General features: G+C 36.7%; 1 long non-coding RNA gene across 1 annotated transcript; it reads right to left on the bottom strand.

Annotated features, from left to right (window-relative positions):
- Positions 1-9,422: 9,422 nt before the first annotated feature.
- Positions 9,423-10,967, bottom strand: LOC128283595 (uncharacterized). The gene is made up of 3 exons (XR_008273977.1): positions 10,889-10,967; positions 10,329-10,410; positions 9,423-9,638 (listed from the first exon to the last, which is right to left on the bottom strand). It is a non-coding gene; the product is annotated as an uncharacterized LOC128283595 (long non-coding RNA).
- Positions 10,968-12,014: the final 1,047 nt, after the last annotated feature.

Here is a 12,014-nt window from a genome sequence, read left to right as displayed (position 1 = left end):
ACTGCTTTGGGTACAGGTTCAAACGTTCCATAATGGCTTGAATCCTTCGACTCGGTAGATAATTGATACAGCCGCTGGAGGAACTATCAATAATAAGACACCTGAGGCGGCTTACGAATTTATTGAGGAGATGTCACTGAATAACTATCAGTGGCAAGTTATGAGAACAAAGCCGACAAAAGCAGTCGGTGTTTTCAACCTCGACGCGGTTACTATGCTATCTAACCAAGTAGAACTCTTAAATAAAAAGATTGATGGTTTGTGTGGTTATACTCAGGTACATCCAGTGATGAGGTGCGTTTAGAATAGAGGTGGAGCATACACAGAATATCAACCCTTCAACCCTAGCATCGATGAGGAACAAGTCCAATATATGGGTAACAATAACTCTAGATCCCAAAATAACCTATATAGTAACACTTATAATGCAGGTTGGAGGAACCATCCCAATCTCTTGTGAGGCGGTCAAGGAAATCAAAGGCCACAACATCCTTCGGGTTTTCAACCACCACCTTACCAGCAAGAAAAGAAGCCGAACCTTGAGGAGATGCTAACCAAATTCATCTCGATGTCAAAAAGCCATTTTCAAAATACTGAGACAGCACTCAAAAATCAACAGGCATCGATCCAAGGGCTCAAAACTCAGATTGGACAGCTTGCCAAGTTGATTTCTAAATGACCACAAGGTAGCTTGCCAAGCAACAAAGAATCTAACCCAATGGAGCAACTCAACGCGATTACTAGTCAAGATAAGGAAGGGTTAGTCACACCTGAACCAGAACCAAGGCAAGAAACTGAGATAAGCAAAGGTAAAGGTGAGGTAGACCACAATGAGCAGAAACCGGTAAGTATCAAATACAAACCTTGTGTGCCATACCCTAATGCAACAAGGAAAGACTGCTCAGATGAAAAATTCGGTAAATTCCTTAAAATCTTAAAAAAATTACATATTTACCGTTTATTGAAGCTCTATCGCAGATGCCAAATGTAATGAAATTTTTAAAGGAGCTTTTAGCAAACGCACGTGAAGCTAAACGCAGTTTGCTAAGCTATTCTACAGAATAAACTACCCAACAAATTGAAAAATCCAGGGAGTTTTACAATTCCTTGCTTAATTGGTAGTTTAGATGTTAATAATGCATTAGCTGATTTAGGGGCTAGTATTAACATCATGCCTTACAAAATGTTTAAACAACTAGGTCTTGGGAAACCCAAACAGACTAGGATGAGCATTCAATTAGCAGATAAAACTATAAGATTTCCTAGGGGTATTATTGAAGATGTGCTAGTTAAAATCAATAAATTTATATTTCCCATTGACTTCGTTGTTCTAGACATAGAGGAGGATAGCAACACTCCTTTGATTTTAGAAAGGCCCATTTTAGCAACTGCTAGAATGATTATTGATGTTGGCATAGGTGAGCTCACACTTCGTGTGGGAGACGAAACAATCACCCTTCAAGCTCGTAATTCCGGCAACACATCAAAAACTGAAGGTAATTGTCTAAACCATTCTACTAAAACTGACAATATGGTGCAACCTACTTTGCAGGAAATGAGTTTGAAGGAAGTACATGAGCCATTTTTAAGCAATAGTAGAAGACCTATTCATGAAGAATGAAGGCTACGAATCGAGGAGCTAGATGAATGGCGAACATATAAACCGAGAACACACGATAAATCAAAACTACGCCAGAACAAGCTCAATACCTTTCCAAATCAACTTAAGGTTGGAGGTAAAGTTTTATTAGATACCGCAGATCCTCACATTGTCACTACCAAACCGAATGAAGAAATCCCTCTTACAGTACTTAGCATTTTCCCATTCGGTACAGTCGAGGTAAGTCATTCCAAGTTCAGCACCTTTAAGGCAAACAATACCCGCCTAAAACCTTATTTTGATGAGATTCATAGCAGGAATGAGGAGTATAAACTCCTCGAACCACCATGACCATTAAATGGAGAGGTAAGTCAAGCTTAGACTATAAATAAGCGCTTCTCGGGGGCAACCTGAGCACTAACTGTATTAACTTATTTAAATTTTAGTGTTTAACACCTAACTTACTAACAGAGCTCTTGAATATAGGCTTACCACACAGACACGGCCAAGCACACGGGCGTGCTTAGGACCGTGTGAAAACAGGGCAAAAACATGTCAATTTAACACGGTCGTGCGCCTGCATATACGATCGTGAGAGAAGTGAACGGAGATCGACACGGTCGTGCAACATGGTCATGTACACCAATGCACCTAATTTCGAAAATTACGAAACGCACAGGCTGAGCTTAGAGCACACGGGCGTGTCCCACGGCCGTGTGCCCCAATTTCTCTATAAACACCTATTATTTATTTTATTTTATTTTCTGAAATTATTTTTTTATTTCCTTTTAATACTATTTCATCCTGAGTTTTTGCAATTTTTTCTTCGGCTATTTCATTACGAGTAATTATGCTTCAGTATACCTCCTAAAAAGTTCCTAATTCTATCACAGTTAGAAGGAGCTCTTAAACTCATCATCACATAGGAACTAGAAACTCCACTGGGAAAGGACTTATGGACTAATAAACGTCTACCACCACCGGAGTATCCTCCTCCACTCTCACGCCAATTACTCTTCAAAACTCCAGTTCAAGAAATTCATTCATCATTTAGGAAGTTTCACTTCTCTCCCCATCTTATGATTATATATCTATCTTTTTCAAATATCTATCTTTGTACATTGAGGGCAATGTACATCTTAAGTGTGGGGGGTCTTTTATATCAGAAAAAACCTTGAATTTTGTTTTAGTCTCATGCGATTTTCTCATATCATTATTAGAATGAATTCTAATTAGTCTATAATGTTTATTGATATATCTTGAATTAAAACATATGAATTTATGCATTGATTATTTAAACTTTAAGACATTAGGGAATCAAGCATGATAAGTTGATTTTTGAAGAATTAAAAACTTTTAGGTTGTTCCCTCCAAGTTTAGGTATTATTTTGAGTTGGAATTCACAAGTTTAAACATCAAAAAGCCATAATTTTTGTGAGATCTTGAGCCTTTAGAGCATCTATTATTTCTTTCAAGCTCACTCTCATTATGAGTGCGTCAGTATTGAATTGTTATTCTAGAACTTGCTTGATTATGCATGTCAAGACCACACCATTTGATTTGATATGTCAAAATGAGAAAGGCACTTAGGTTTAACCCACTCACTTCATAAAAGCCTACCTTCACAATTAACCTTTAGTGAACCCCCTTGAGCCTAATAACCCATTCATTGATGTACCCTCAATATTAACCCATAACTCATTATTGTTGAAATCCCCTAAATTAATTTGATCTCTATTTTTGTCGAGATTTGAGTTGGTATAGTTGCTTAGCTATGTTTTATTCTATTTTGTAATTTGACTTGTTCTTGAAAAAAATACATGTATACATATTAGTAGTAGTGATCTTCTGAGCTAAAGAAGTTAAATTCCATATTCGAGAAAAGCTCATTATACGCAATTGATGACTAGTCATTTTTCTAGTTAGGCAATTTTTCAATTCAATCTCGATTCTAACCCTTTCTTTCAGTTTGTGACCACACCTTCTAACCAAAACCATGTTACAACCCTCTAAAGACCTTTTGATTGATGTTTCATCTTAATTTATAGTGGTAGAGATTTGATTTTCATGCAAGCCCATGGTAATGACTCTTCATTATTGACTATTGAGTGCTTCATTTATTATCCTTAAACACCCCGAGTGATTTGAGTGAATCTTTAGTAAGGATGTGAAACTCTGTGATATTTTGAATCAAAGATAATTATTTAGATGAGGGGAGACACCTATGATTTCATGATAATATGCTCAACTTGGAATGTTTGAAACTTTGATGTTCTTTCAGTTGAATTTTCAATGTATGATTACCGATGGATTATTTTGAGATATTATCGATAGAAATTATAAGTTGAGAAGAATTTATTTTGATTATGAGTTGAGAATTTTTCTTGAGGATAAGCAAACGCTTAAGTGTGGGAGTATTTAATAAACCGTAATTTATTCAAATTTCTATCCTATGCTTAGCATATTTTATAGATGATTTTTCCTTAAAATTGGTGAATGTGATGCTCCTAATGCCTTAATTTCATATTTTATACTTAGGTGAGCATAAAAGAGTGAAAAGAACGAGAAACGAGCCAAAAATGGAGAAAATGGGCCAACTACAAAATCAACACGGCCTGGACTTCCTCACACGGGTAGACCATACGGCGTGTCAATTTGGCAGAATCAAAGCACGACTCACACGGGTGGACCACACACCCATGCCTATTTAACAGGCTTGACCACGGCCTGAAGTAATCGCACACGGACGTGTCACACGGGCGTGTCCTTACCGAGCCCAAGTTTAGTCCAATTCAAAAAATGCCAATTTTGAGGGTTCTTAGGCATTCTAAAGCCTATAAATACACCCTAGAGGAGGAGGAAAAGAGAGGACACAAGGAAGGAAGCAGGGAACTGCTCAAGAAAAGCCGATTGATCCATCTCAGAAGCTGGATTCATCATCAAGACTGAAGATCTCCCCTTAATTTCCCTTCAGAAGTTTTGGGTTTTTCTTTATGTTTTGTATTCATTATTCTTCTAAGATGTTTACCTTTTTAGTTATGAACTAAAACCCCTAAATACCTAAGGGAAATGAAACCTAAGATAGATCTTGTTATTATTATCTGAATTGTATGATAAATATTTGACTTGTTCTTAATTATGTGTTCTTAATTCTTGTCTTGATATTCCAGGATATTGATTCAAGTTAAGCTCTTATTCAGAGGAGGAATAGACCCTATCTAAGAGTACATTTGTCATAATTAAGCGGAGTTGATTGCACGCCTAGAGATAGGGTGACAAGATTTTGCTGGATTAGGGTGAAACCTAATAAGGGGATCCATAGATCTAGTTAATGCAACCCTAGGGAGTTAATTAGAAAGATATTTCAATTTTCAACCTAGGGTTAGACGTTGTTAGTCTCGAGAGGGATAATAATATAACTTAGGGATTTCTACGGATCAAGTCAAATGAATAAATCGTCCAATTCAGAGTCAAATAACAAGTGAAGTCTAGATGGATTTTTCCTTAGGTATTGTATTAATTCAATCGTTTTTCCAAAAGTAATTCCCCAATTCTATTTTCTGTGAATTCTTAGTTTAGTTAATTAGTTAGTTAAAACAAGCCACATTATTCTTAGGCTAGATAATAAAAAGACAGTCATTACTAGTACTTTTAGTTCTTTTGGGTTCAATAATCTGGTCTTGCTAAAGCTATATTACTGTTCGATAGTTACACTTGCCTTCATTGTGATAATAGTTAGTTTCAAGAACGATTCATTGTAAATATTTAAAACCTGTCACAAATATCACGTATCAGAGATGCTAACGAAATTCATCTCGGTGTCAAAAACACGATTCCAGAATATTGAAACAACGCTTAAAAATTAGCAAGAGTCGATTCAAGGGCTCGTGAATCATCTTGCTAAGCTGACCTCAGAAAGACCACAAGGTAGCCTGTTTAGCAACACCGAGACTAACCCAAGAGAGCAACTCCATGCTATTACTGTTCGATATGAAGAAGGGTTAGTTGAGTCCAAACTAGAACCAAGACAAGAAAGCGTAGGAAGTAAAGATAAGGTGGATGAAAACCAGAGTGAACAAAAATCGGTGAGTAAAGAATATACACCTCGTGTGCCATACCCCAACGCGACAAAGAAAGACCGCACAGATGAACAATTCAGTAAATTTTTTAACCTTTTAAAAAAATTACACATTCACTTACCATTTATTGAAGCTCTTTTGCAGATGTCCAACTCAGTTAAATTTTTAAAAGAGCTTCTGGAAAACAAATGGAAGTTAGATGATTCATCGCATATGGAATTAAATGCAGTTTGCTCAGAAATTCTACAAAACAAACTACCCAACAAGTTGAAAGATCCAGGGAGTTTTACTATTCCTTGTTTAATTGGTAGTTTAAATATTGATAATGCTTTGGCCGATTTAGGGGCGAGTATAAATGTCACGCCCTATAAGATGTTTAAACAACCAGGTCTTGGGAAACCTAAACAAACTAGGATGATTATTCAACTGGCAGACAAAACTATTAGATTTCCTAGGGGTATTGTTGAGGATGTACTCGATAAGATTGATAAATTTATATTCCCAGTCGACTTTGTTATTCTAGACATGGATGATAATAGTGACTTACCTCTAATTCTAGGTCGGCCTTTTTTAGTAACTGCTAGAACTATCATAAATGTTGGTACAGGCGAACTAACGCTTCGTGTAGGTGACGAAACAACCACTTTTCAGGCTCATAATTCAGTTAAGACATCGAGTGATGAATGTGACTTTCTAAATCCTGACAATAAGACTAATCATGTGGTTCAACCCTCTTTGCAGGAAAATTTTTGAGAAGCACAAATGAGCCACGTCCTAGTTCATGGGACAACATTAGAACAATTAATGAAGAACAGAGGCTTCAGATCGATAAACTAGACGAATGGCAGACACATGTCAAGGAAAAACCAAAAATACACAATGTCGAATCAAAACAAAACCATGACGAGCATAAAGATAAGACGAACCAATTCAAGGTAGGGGACCAGGTGTTATTAGATGAAACCAACCCTTGAATTTTAACTTCAGAGCTTAACACAAATGGAGCAACTCTTTTGACGGTGCTCAATGTCTTTTCTTACGATACAGTCGAGGTAACTCATTCTCATTTCGGCACTTTTAAGGTAAATAGTACTCGACCTAAACCTTATTTAAATAAAGAAATTAACAGCGAGGAAGAGCAGTCTCAACCCTGTGATCTACCATGACCATGTGAATACGAGGTAAGTTGAGCTGAGACTTTATATAAGCACTTCTCGGGAGGCAACCTGAGTACTAACTTTGCTAATTTTCTAATTTTTTATTTCATATTATTTCTTTAAAATCAACGAAACATTAAAATGTAGGTTTTTGACCCACACGTCCTGGATACAAGGATATGTCCTACGCCGTGTGACTTAACATGGGCGCGATAACAAGTTACACGTACGTGTGATATGGCCGTGTACCCCATACAGCCTGGACACACAGGTGTGTCCTTAGCCGTGTGGATCTTAGGACTTATTTTTTATTTTTAAAAAAGAAATCGATAGAGAGTTACACGGCCAGACGACACGGTCGTTAAACCTACATGGCTAGGACACACGGGAGTGTCCTCGGCTGTGTGAGCCCTGAAGCTTAAATCCCGAAAAATCGATAGAGACATGGGCTAAAAGAGGCCACACGGGCATGCGACACAGCTGTGTGGACCACACGGCCTGGAAACACAGGCATGTCCTTGGTCGTGTAAAAACTAGAGCTAAATTTTCAATTTTTAAACAGGTCAGAGAGCTACACGGGTGAGGCTTACGACCATGTGTTCGGATACATAGGCGTGTGGGAGACCACACAGTCGCGGGAGAAGCGAAAACATTTCACATAGCCGTTGGCCAGGACACATGGGTGTGTCCAAGGCCCTGTGAAGACTGGGCTTAGAAATTTAATAGCACACGGGTTATACAGAGGCCACACGAGTGTGTGACTCGGCCGTGTGGCCCAACACGGACCATTACACGACTATGCCCCTTTTAACCCCCAAACCATAAATTTTTATTTTATTTTTATCTTCTTCTCCAGACTTTCCCCAATCAGCCGCCGATCACTCTTTCTCTAGCCAACGACCACACCAACACGCCCTCCCTTACTTTGCTCTCTATTCTCTTTTCTTCGTCGCACGAATCCCCTTCTCCTCCCATCAAATCTCCATCTTTCCTCCCTCTCTTTTCCCCTTTCCTCTTCTTCCTCTACCCCGACCCTTCACCGCCCCTCAACCCCCTCACCTCACCATTCTTTCGACTCCTCCTCACGCAACCACCCCAGCCACAACCCACCGCCGCACCCTAACTCCGACCAACTAACAGTTTCTCCCATTTGATTTATTTTCTTTATTTTATTTTATTTTATTTTATTTTGTTTTATTTTATTTATTTTATTTATTTACTAATCTTGGATTCTTGTCATTTTCTATTTTATTTTTTTATTATTATGCTAGTTTTGGTTTTATTATTAATATGATTTATTGTTATTAATTTTCTTCTTCTTGCTATTCATAATTGGTCCATTTGATATTGTGGATTTGATAATTATAAGGTTTTATTTATTTGCTTATTCACCATCATTGAGTGCTTTGACTTAATAGTTTAGTATTCTTTTGGCATTGTTAATTCGATTAGTATGATGTTAATATCGATTCACATACTGTTAGTTTTTTGTATTTGTGAGTATTATTGCATATAGGAATAAATGTTATATGACAGCCACTTCTAATTTTATCCCGCTAGAGTCTTTCCAGTCATATTCCTACCTTTTTCACATGTTTACTTATAGCTTTCTCGATGTGTTTGATTGGTGATGTGTTTGTTTCTATTTTACTGATATTGAAATATTTTATTTTCCAGGCTCATTATGACAAACACTCGAGGCAAGTCCAATGTCACCGTCCCCGCTTCAAAAAAGCGGAAAGGCCCTGGTGGGACCTCCTCCTTATGCGCATCTGCCAAGGCTCGTAACCTTTATCTCCAATTTTCGACGGGCCCCCAGAAGGATCTATAAAAGCTTCATCGAGTGCGATCGCTCGGTTTAGGCCGTTGCATTGATTTGGCTACGTTGGAGCAGGTTCGTTTGGCTGATAATGTGCGCGCTATTATTACGACAGCTCTATAGGATAGATTTTTCACCATCATCGAGCCTACCTGTAACGCCCCCTTTACCCGAGACTGTCGCCGGAGTCGAGCACGAGGCATTACTAAACTTATTTGAGCACTTAAACAAATTTAAACAATTTATATCACACTTTCCAGACAAGCTGTCCAACTGCGTTACAGATGCAAAAAAAATCATATTTCGAGTTACAAAACTCGAAATCCAAATCCGTAAATTTTCCCTAAATCTAGGCTCATATATCTACTTACTAATTTTTTTCTAGAATTTTTGGTTGGGCCAATTAGTACAGTTTATTAGTTGAAGTCTCCCCTGTTTCAGGGTTCGGCTGCTCTGACCCCTGTTCACTACGAACCAAATTTCTCCATGTACAGAATTCAAATAACCAATACGTTTATTTCTTTTAAAAATAGACTCAATAAGGAATCCATGCATATATAGTATGACTCCTAATTAATTGTTTACAATTTTTAATGATTTTTACAAATCAGAACAGGGGAGTTCAAAATCACTCTGACCTTGTCTCACAAAAATTCAAATATCTCCTGATATGAAAGCCTTTTGCTTACACTGTTTCTTCTATGTGAAACTAGATTCAATAAGATTTAATTTAATATTTTATTCAACCTCTAATTAGATTTTCATGATTTATGGTAAATTTTCAAACTCAAACTACTGCTACTAACCAAAAACTGTTTTAGTACAAAATGTTGTTAACTAGTTTATAACATCTTTACTTCACTTCATTTAAACTCTATACATGCCATATAAATCTTCAAACATAAAACAAAAGCTACCGGAATTGATCTGGATAGTGTGCTTTGTTGTGTTGATTCGATCTACCCACTTCACTTCAAGTCAATCTACATAAAAATATTAAACACACACAAGTAAGCTTATTGAAGCTTAGTAAGTTCATAGGTTAAAAGTAATGCTTACCAAACATAATATTTCCAAACAATACCAAAACATTTACTAAAGTTTCTGCGATTCACAACCATTGTTATAATAATTCACATAGTTGAGCTCAACAAGAACAACTACTCAATCTCTTTCATTTGGATCACTTCTCTTTTATTTCTTATAATCAAATTAGGAAACGGCTTACGAAATTGAGTACGTCGTTGCTCAATGCCACGATTCACAACTCAGTATGGTTTTCCTCATTGAAATACCATACCTACATTTTTCAACTCGGTATGGGAAATGCCAAACCTACATTTCTTAACTCAGTATGGATTTGATAATACCATACCTACATTTCACAGCTCAGTATGGATAATACCATACCTACATTTCACAACTCAGTATGGATGATACCATACCTACATTTCACACTTTGCCATGGAACAACCATGGTCTTATCCAATCAATTCATCACACGTCACGATACTAACGCATTACTCAATCCTGCGTTTTCCTAATTTGCATTTCCACATTTATTCTTTCATTAACAAAATCTACACAATCCCACAACAAATTCGTATATAATAACACATTATAAACTTCAATCATTCACAAATAAACATCTAAATTCAACCATATGAACTTACCTGGCTAATTTGTAGAAGATATTGAAATTTAGGGACTATTTCGCAACTTTTTCTTTTCCTCGTTCTTCTTTGGATTCTTGATCTATAATATAAAATATTTCTACTCATTAGCATTTATTTGATTTCTATTTCACTTCAAAATTTATGCTGTTCAAATTTCGAAATTGCACTTTTACCCCAAAATTTACTGATTTTCACAATTTAGTCCCTGCTCAATTCACCCATCAATTGAACTAATTTTCTCAATTAACACTTTATTTTATCATTATAAAATATTTCAAAACCTTTTATATTCTGAATTTCAACAGCAACCTTCAATTCACAACTTTTTCACAATTAGGTCCTAAATATCATTTCCTATCAAAATCACTTAATAAAACCACCTTAATATGAAATTAGAACTTAAATTTCATAATAATTCATCATAAAATTCCCTTATCCATCCAGGGTAACTTCCAATTTCACCCATAAAATCAAAAACTAATGAATTCTACAAGTGGACCTAATTGTAAAAGTCATAAAAACATAAAATTATCAAGAAAAACAAGAATTAAACTCACATGATGTAAAAATATGAAAACCAGCTTTCTCCAGACCTTCTATGGCGTTTTGGCTGAGAAAATATGAAGAAATGTCTGGATTTTTCAATTACATCATTATTTAACTATTAACTTTTATGCTATTTCCAATTTTGCCCTTGTTCACATTGTTTTCTTGCTTATTTCATACCCAAACCGTCCAGCCATTAACCTTTGGGTCTAATTGCTCTTTAAATCCATCTTTTAAATACTTAAGCTATTTACTCACAATTTAACAAATTTTGCGCTATTTTCAATTTAGTCCTTTTAATTAATTAGCCATCCAAGCGTTAAAATTTTCTAACTGAAACTTTAATACTAACTCAATGACACTCCATAAATATTTATAAAAATATTTATAGCTCGATTTTCAACTTTGAGGTCTCGATACCTCGTTTTTGACCCGTTTGACCTAATAAATTCTTTTAATTCACTAATTTTACCATTTCACAAATTCTTCTAAATTCTTACTTGACTCATAAATATTAAATTACTATCTTGTTCAATATTATTTGTCGAATTTGGTGATCTCAAATCACCATTTCCGACACCACTGAAAATTAGGCCGTTACACTACCTACATGAAGCTCACCTTAGAGTTCAGTGCCACATTTTCGGTCCAACAAGTCATGTCGGTCCATGATGAGCCAGGCGCTATCACCTTATGCCTTGGTGGTTTGGTGCGACATATGAGCATCCGAGAGTTTGGTGCTGCTTTGGGACTCTACACAGAAGAATTCGTGAGCTCCGAAGACTTTCTTTAGCTTCACCGGCATATTCATCACTCGCCTTCGCGCTGTTGGACTGATCTCATTGGCGGCCTGACAAACTATAATGCGAGTCGCTTGAAGGCAACGTCTCTCCCACCAACCCTTCAATACCTACATGCCCTCCTAGCTCACACTTTGACAGGACGAAGAGAGAGCACATGAGTTGTTAGTACCTATGATGCCTACTTTTTATGGAGCTTGGTTACGGAGCATGTTTTTGATTTGGCGTACTTCATCGCGCTATCTTTCCGCCATCAGACTGAACTCCATAAGAAGGGCCCTATTTGTCTCGGCCCTTACGTGACTCGTCTCTCTCGACATTTCGATTTACTCGACAC

The sequence above is a fragment of the Gossypium arboreum genome, chromosome 11 (assembly GCF_025698485.1).
Source record: "Gossypium arboreum isolate Shixiya-1 chromosome 11, ASM2569848v2, whole genome shotgun sequence".
In the NCBI taxonomy this organism is placed as follows: domain Eukaryota; kingdom Viridiplantae; phylum Streptophyta; class Magnoliopsida; order Malvales; family Malvaceae; genus Gossypium; species Gossypium arboreum.
This window is presented reverse-complemented; position numbering and strand designations above follow the sequence as displayed.